Source organism: Juglans microcarpa x Juglans regia, chromosome 1D (assembly GCF_004785595.1).
Source record: "Juglans microcarpa x Juglans regia isolate MS1-56 chromosome 1D, Jm3101_v1.0, whole genome shotgun sequence".
NCBI lineage: Eukaryota > Viridiplantae > Streptophyta > Magnoliopsida > Fagales > Juglandaceae > Juglans > Juglans microcarpa x Juglans regia.
The window spans coordinates 30,576,421-30,585,276 of record NC_054594.1 but is presented as its reverse complement, the minus strand read 5'-3'; the positions used below and the strand labels follow the sequence as shown (position 1 = coordinate 30,585,276).

Genomic DNA, 8,856 nt, shown 5'->3' with positions numbered 1-8,856 from the left:
TAAAATTATGTTTTAAAATGAGAATATTTTTATAAACTGATATTATTTTTATTAAAATATCTCTTATTTAAATAAGAGTAATTTTACATATAATCGTGAAATACGTAAATATCGCGTAATCGCTTTGAAAAATAGTAGAGTCCACTATAAAAAAAAAATTTAATTTTTTTTATGTAGGTCTCATATTTTATTCACTTTTTTCAAATCAATTACACGGTGATTACACAATTCACAATTACAAATATTTTTTCTTCTTAAAATATAATTGTATAAAATATTGTAAAAAAGGTCGTGCATCTATTATTTTTCTTAATTAAATATTATAAACAAGAGTTTATTGACATTTCTAATTAGGTTATGAAAATAATTCAGTCCACTTTAAAATAAACTTATTAAATAACAGCCATTTAAAGTATTCCACGACTGTATTTCAGTGAATATATCCAATGTTAATGACTTAATTTTCTTTATTTTTAAAAAAAATTAATTATTGAGAATAATCCGCCTGCTTATAAATACATTTTCTTTTTGTAATTAATAAAGAAAATTGCTGGAAAAGAACATAACGTAGCATGTGGATGCACAAAATGTGAAATGATTTTGTCACCACTATAGAACGCCAATGTATGTGCCTTACCGGCCTTCTTTCTATTATATTAATTAAATAAAGTAGCTTATATGACAGATGGCAAGCACGTGGTGTCGTCTTCACCTGAGTGTTCCTTTCCTATAGATTCCGACAAAAAGAAAAGCGAAAATTTTGGTATCAGCCGTTATTGAGTTCCACACATCGCACATCCCATGTGGCAGACCGGTTTCTGCACCTAGATCAATCTTGAGCTCTCCCACTCCCTGTGAGATTCACTCCCTTCCTCCCCCCGCCCCCAATCCCGAAGCCCCCAACTGCGATTTCGAGTTTAGGATGCGATTTCGACGTCTTCTGTAGATGATCCTAACAACTTCTTCTACTTTCTTCTTCTTCCTCTTTGAGATTTCTTCTTCCATGTGTTACTCCTTTTTTCTCTATGATTCTAGGATTTAGGCATGCATTTCTTTTTTTTCCTCTGTGTTCAGTTATATTAGTTGTAAATTAATGGTATATTTGAGAGTGAACTGTTGGCTTGGTGTGGTCCCATGGATTGTGATGATTTCGATGAGCAACTCTCTTGGGTTAAACATCGTAGATTCTTATAAGACAACTTAAAGAAAGTTTTAATGGCTTGCAAATCATGTAGAGGGGTTAGAGAGAAAGGTTCCGACTGGGACTTATATGGGAAGAGAAAAACCATAAATTGCAAAAGAAGTGATGGCACTCATACCTTGCTCTCACTAAGTGATTATTATATTATCTCAAATGAGGGATGAAAGAGTTAATTGGCAGCAACGTTTAGTGGAATCAACCAACCTAAGGAGCTACTAGCCACAACTGACTCATGCCATTGGCAAGCACCCATTGCAATGGTGGAAAAGCTGACTTGGGAGGATATGCGAAAAAAAAAAAAAGCAAAAGCGCCAATCTTTTTATAAATTTATCCCCAGCAATGAATTACAATTTACACTCTTGCGTAAAATCTAACAATTAACAATGTACAACATGTCCTATTATTCATTGAATTTAATTGCCAAATCTGAATCCATGTTTATGTTATTAAAGTTTGGTAGATCCTGATGTTAATTGTCAATTTTAATAGTTTAGGATGTAAAAGTGGAGTATATTAGAATATAGGGTGTGGCATATGTTGGAAGGGTTTGTGGTTTCTTTGCTTCATATAATCTTGCAAAAGAGCTAAATACAAACTCTTCTTGTATTTGTGACTATTTTGTTTTCTTTTTAGTCTGTTCTGTTGATCGGTCTCTCTCTTCATCATCATGTACTATAATGATTTTTTAGAATAACACATGGCATCAACCCAATCATCATCCTCTGTAATTGATGATTTTGTGTTGGAACACCAAGTTGTTGGTGTGGTTCGAAAAACCACTAAAGACATTGTACATGAAGAAAAATCCTAGAAGGAAATTTTTCACTTATCCAAACTATAATACGGTAAAGCAATTTATCATGTTAATTAGCATATTGAGTTTGATTTTGCATGGTATGCTTTATCGTTTTAATTAAATGTTCGTATTATGTGCAGGGAGAAGCGAGGAGGTGTAACTTTTTCATTTGAGTGGATATACTTCACTTGCTAGAAGAGAACATTCGTACAAGAGAGAATAAAATTTGGAAGATGTGGGATGACGTATTGTTGCGCGAGCATGAAGTTTGTAAAAGAAAATATAAAGTACGAGAGAAAGAGACAACTGTACGAAATGAAAAGCAAAAGTTATTGTATTTGTATTGGGTTGTTACATTTATAATAGTTTTTGATTGGTTTGAATAAACTTATATGTAAATAGCACATTGTATGGTACTCCCCCTATGTTTTGGTACTCCTCTTATGTTTTGGTTATGATGTACAAAAAGGGTATCTATAGGTTCATTAAATTAACCATTGTAATGAAAAGTTATGTAATTAACCTTGCAATTTTTTTGTTTTGTTCCAGGCTGAAAATAAATGCTACTAGGAAGTGAAGTTTAACGAAGGCATGTGACTTGTAATTAGGTTGATTGATAATGCATGTGACACGTAATGCTTTTGTTAAACCCAACCTTCGTGCAGCTTCCTACTTCTTTTGTTCATTCAAGCTGCAACTCTAAATACCACTTTCACATATGAAACTAGTATGACATTTACACAGCCACACCGACAATTCTCAATATTAGAACATGATTGATCCAAATAATAGCAAAAATTATGATGCATTCACAATGACATCAAATAATCATCATTGGATTAAGTCATCTAGTAAAATATTGAATCATAATATCCATTCCAATTGGATACAACATTACAAAGTAGCTTATTACAACCTAAATAGTCTAATAATATTCATTCCAAAATCCATTATTCCAAAATCCAAGATTCTAATCCAAGTCTCATTTTCTTGTTTCCTCCAGTGTGCATACCTTTAGCACCAATCTGGCTTTTCATCCACTGTACAAAACATTGAAACCACCTGAAAATATCACAAAACAATGTAAATAAACCTTAAAATTCATAAAATATTACATTTAGTGCAAGAATTATTAACCTGTATACGAAAAGAATTCATCATGGCACATTTGAACAAGGTCCTCATCAGATTTCCAGTATACGAAATCAGACTAGAATAAGGGAACCCGAAAAACACATTTGACATGCTTGAAGATGCTTAAAAAAATCTATGAGTTACTCATATAGCTTATTTTGTATCAAACATATCCTCCTCATAAGAATGTTGAAAATTTTTAACATATCTCTTTACTAGACTCCTTGTGTGCATCAGCTCGCAAAATGATACATAGGGTGATCATGTTAAGAAGTTCTTGAATGGACTACATCATGGTCTCTTATATATGGTGTGCATTGCTCTAAAAATCAGTATCAAAACAGGATATCAAAACAGGAAACCGCGACCTTTGAAACCATGGACCTCGAGAAAGGGATCTAGCTCAAGCTATACCTGCCTTTCACAAACCAAGAAACGGGAAATTAAATCAATAAATTTGCACCAGTGATGGATGGACAGAGAAGTTACAAAATGCTTATAACTGTTCTAATATGAACCATAAGAGAAAAGGAAAATTAGCTACTTGCCTATTCACATCCCAAAAAATTTTTGTCATAGAAACATCTTTACAAACTTAGTGGAAAACATTTGTTGTTCAATTATCCATTTTTGTGCTTGATTTTCTTCTTTCTATCCTCTTTATTTTCACCATCATATGCAATCAATTTCGTATTACCTGGTTCTGATTCCTTTGTAACATGAAGTAGCTTTATTTATTTTTTTAATAAAAACAGAAGAGTCACCACTAACAGAGAATAATCACAGAAGTTTTACTAAACTCCACATCAACGCTACTACTCAAAATTTATTTCTCACAAAGAAATGTGCACACATCAAAGAATAAAAAAAAAAATTAACAATTCATGTAAATCAATCATATAAAAACTTTTTTGTTGCATTAAATTTATTATCTTTGTCATCGAATTCACATTTATAACTTGCATACATAAAATATATGTGAAAAGAAATGGCCAAAAAATTGAAGTTCTTTACAATATTTGGAAAAATTAATTGTGAAATTAAAATGGTGATTCTCGAAGTGACAGCAATGTACTCACAAGAAAGCAAAGTTCATCATCAAGCCACTTCACGAATGCCTTAGCTTTAATTTTTGCAACAATATCACTCTGTCAGTCAACAAGAAATCACACTATTAGGAAAGAAATTGACTCAATTTAATGAATTTAAAGCATAAACTTTGGGAGGAAAATGAATTGAAGCAGAGGTAGTTTGAAATCAAGGAAGAACCCCCATGATTGTTTCCAACAAAACTAAGGAAGAACAACTTTACATAACATTTGTGTACTCGTTGTCGATAAATTATAAAAAATGAACCACTCGTCTAAAGAAGGATATACAGCATTATACCCAGATAAACTAGGAGGCATAGATAAGTTGCACTAAAAGGATTAGAAATAATCTATCTTTTGGCCGTTAATCCTAACAAAGATAATACCATAAATAAATCAAATAATATGATTAGAATATCTGGATCCCTAATATAAAATGAAAGAAATCATCACAACTAAAGCTCCCTATGTAACATTTTCCCAATAACCAATAGACAAAGCATTAGGCCACCATATGCTTCTATTACAAAGAATAGTTGCAGATAATACCTCAGAAACCTTAGCAAGAGAAGCCGATTGAGACTCCAAAGAAGCAAGCCTGCAAGCAAGGTTCCTCTTTCCAAGCTACTGCTTCTTGTTCAGGCGCCTCAACTCCACAACCTCCAAATTTCGGGCAAGAAAGAACCTAGAAAGGATTTGAAGAGAGCTGGCACTACGAAGACCAAATTTGGAGCAATTTCTCACACTAAAGAAAACCTAGAAAATAATGAGAGGAGCACTTTCGTTTTGCTTTAACTCTTCCAAAATATGAGCTGAGAAGAAAATAGGGGGAAGGATTTGAACTGTGCAGTGGAAGGCTCGCGGGTGCTAGGCGAGGAGAGGGACGACGACAAATCGAGGTGCGTCGTGCAGTGGTACTGGTGGATGGAGGGCAATGCAGGTGCTGGGTGACAAGAGGGAGGGAGAGGGGGACGTGGGAATGGGAGGGAGCGTGGGCATGGGATATGAATCAAAATTCAAATGGCTTATGTAAACCCACGATGCAAAACGTGCGTTTTGCTTGAAAAAAAAAAATTAAAGCCACATAGAGTGTGCAACGGACGATGAGCTACAGTAAATTGATATTATTCAAAAGAAAAACAAACAAGAAACCATAAATGAAAATTGGCATATTCTTTTCTCTTTTACAAAAAAATCATCTACAAATAGATTTTAAGATGCAGTTTAGATAGTGAGATGAGATATAAATAAAAGTTAAAAATTAAATAAAATATTGTTAGATTATTATTAGTTAATATTATTATTGTTCTGAAATTTAAAAAAGTTGAATTGTTTATTATATTTTGTGTAAAAATTTGAAAAATTTGTAATTATGAAATGAGATGAGATGATGAAATACTTTCACTATCAAAGGGCAGTTATTTTCTTGTAAAGTAAATTTGACGGATTATATTAAATCTTATCAATTTGTGAATTTACTTTTATATTTAGCACTTCTCCACTCTTGTTTGTTGGTGCATCTAACTTTGTTTTTGACAAAAAAAAAAAAAAGATGGCATACTCATGTAGGCACGTTTTGGGGTGAAATACTTGGATCTAAATTGGATTGAAGGTATTTCTTCTAATCATATAACGACATTAGGTCAATAGATGAGAGCATTTTATATATTAAAGGAGAGAATGAATAGTTACGATGAACTCAAATCATTAATCTATTTTTAAAAATTATGAATTTCTCACACATGACTTTAATAATAGAGGATTGGATAGAAAACGTTTTTATCCTATTTTGAACATAATTTTTATTCACCTTTTCCTTCTAGATTGAATGAGAATGAGGAGCTTACAAAGATTAGAGATCAATGCCAACTGGCATAATTGTCCTAAAATATAAGGTAAATTCTATGGATTTTGGTATGATCTGTAGGGCTGTAAATAAACAGAACAGCTCGTGAATAGTTTGAGCTCAGCTCATATATAGTCGGTTTGAATTTGGTTCATTTAATAAATGAGATGTTCATAGATATTAATAATGACTTGAATATTAAACGAGCAAAACTCATATAAACTCTGTCCGACTTAATTTAAGTTCATGAACAAAACTCGTATAAGCTCGACTTGACTCGTTTGAGCTCGTTTTGAAGCTCGCAATATGTGTTGTATATGTACATGTTATATTTATTACATATAGTTATATTTTATATACTTAATTATATATTATTTATATGTATTTAGTTTACCTTATTTAATATATTTATTATGTTTCCAAAGTGTGTTTAGGATAATTATGTATTATATACATAAATCATATGCTTGTAATACACTAATAAATATAATATTTAATAATGTAAGCTATAATATATTCATAATTTATATTTAATTAATATATTCGTAATTTATATTTAATTAATATATTCATAATTTATATTTAATAATAATATATTATACAACTAAAACTTTGATTTATTATGTTATCTATAAATTAAATGGTTTAGTTGAATACATTTATCTTATGTATTATTTTTTTTTAATTTATAACTAAAGTTAATTTATTGAATTTTTTAATCAAAACTATTTGATTGAGTAGTTAAATGGTTGTAATTTTTTATAAAAATTAAAAAAAAATTATTTTAATTAAAAGATAAGAATTAGAATTAAAAAAAAACAATCGAGTTTGAACCCGAGCTACTAGGGTTTGAGCTGAATTCAACCAATATTAATACTTAACGAGTCAAGTTCGAACAACAATATTGAGTCTTATTTAAATTCGAGCCAAATTTGAAGAGTAAACATGCTAATCAATTCAAGTACCTTGTTTGAATTCAACTCGAATCGATTGGTTCTACCTGTAGTCGAACATAGAGAGAGAGAATGAATTCTTATCTTCATTAACATTCAACTTCCTACACATACTACATACAAATGACCATTGTACATTCCTAAACTATAGTAATTACAATCATGTCCTCTAACACTCTCCCTTCTGGGGCATATATATCATATAAACCTGGTTTGGAACAAATAAGTTTTAACCAACTACAATATAGTGGTTTGGTAAATATATTTGCAAGTTGATCAGCAAACTTCACAAAGGATGTAGAAATGTCACCACTTAGTATCTTATCCCAAATGAAGTGACAATCAATCTCAATGTATTTAATCCTCTCATGGAATACAGGATTTGATGCAATATGCACTGCAGCTTGGTTATCACAAAGTAACTGAATAGGGACAGGAGCTGGAAACCCAATCTCTTGAAGAAAAAGTTGTAACCATGTCAGCTCACTAGTAGTGTATTGCTCTGTATTCGACTTCTGCACTAGACCGAGCTATTCTTACTCTTCCATGTAACCAAGTTACCTCCCACAAAGGTACAATATCCAGTAGTCGATCTTCTATCTGAAGGAGATCCAGCCTAATCAACATCTAAAAAAGCTTCAATTCTAAGGTATCCATTTGGTCTATACAATAGTCCAAGACCAGGAGCTCGCTTAAGATAACGAAGAATATGGATTACAGCATCTCAATGTGAAATCCTGGACATTTATAGAAATTGGCTCACTACACTCACTGCATAAGAGATATCAGGTCTAGTGATAGTAAAATAATTCAATTTTCTAACAAGTCTTTGATACTGACCTAGATCTCCAAACAACTCCCCTTCATCTTTCAAAAGTTTATGGTTTGGGTTTATAGGAGTGTCAATAAGTCGTGCACCTAACATGTTAGTTTCTTCCAGAATGTCAAGTACATATTTTCTCTGAGATAGGTTAATGCCTTTTTTAAATCTACCAACTTCAATTCCAAGAAAGTACCTAAGTTTGTCCAAGTCTTTTGCTTGAAACTGATCATGTAAAAATTGTTTCAGCCTAACAATTCCAGCTGAGTCACTTCCAGTAATTACAATGTCATCAACATATACAATCAACAAGATATGACCTGCATCATTGTGTAGGTGAAATACCGAGTGGTCTGTTTGGCATCTATGAAGATCAAATGCTAATACAGCATCAGAGAACCTCCCAAACCTTGCTCGAGGAGATTGTTTCAAACCATATAATGCATTTTTTAACTTGCACACAGTACCTCGATACTCCCCCTGAGCAACAAACTCAAGTGGTTGCTCTATATACACTTCCTCATTTAAGTCACCATGTAGGAATGCATTTTTAACCTCCAGCATAAATAAAGGCTAATCCAAGTTAGCAACAAGAGAGATCAATACTCGAATAGAAGAAATTTTGGCAACCAAGAAAAAAGTCATAATCAATGCCACAAGTTTGAGTGTAACCCTTAGCAACTAAGCTGGCTTTCAGACGTTGAACAGAACCATCCCGAACTGTCTTAGGAACAGAAAGTTTTGAAAGTTGAGAAGTAAAGCATGAAAAAGATGAAGATAAGGCATGACAGGAGACATATTGGGTAATCAGATGTCGAGTAACACAAAAACGAGTACCTTTTTAGAGAGCAATAGGTGGAGACTCGGGATCTAAAGATAGAGACGAGGTTGGTGGAGGCGTAGGAGTCGAGGGCCGCACGCGACATGAGTACACCTATAAAGGAACAAGGGAAGGAACTAAGAAGGATTGGGTAAATGTGGGTGAGTGTGCAGGAGAAAGGGTATTCGTAGGTA

General features: G+C 32.5%; 1 long non-coding RNA gene across 3 annotated transcripts; it reads right to left on the bottom strand.

The window, feature by feature from the left end:
* Positions 1-2,982: 2,982 nt before the first annotated feature.
* LOC121242838 lies at positions 2,983-4,892 on the bottom strand. 3 transcript variants are annotated; one of them, XR_005935996.1, is made up of 3 exons: positions 4,773-4,892; positions 3,501-3,546; positions 2,983-3,060 (listed from the first exon to the last, which is right to left on the bottom strand). It is a non-coding gene; the product is annotated as an uncharacterized LOC121242838 (long non-coding RNA). The 3 variants fall into 3 exon arrangements; XR_005935995.1 differs by lacking the exon at positions 4,773-4,892 and adding an exon at positions 4,212-4,256 and having other exon boundaries at positions 3,501-3,550; XR_005935997.1 differs by lacking the exon at positions 4,773-4,892 and adding an exon at positions 4,212-4,253.
* Between the last annotated feature and the right edge of the window lie 3,964 nt (positions 4,893-8,856).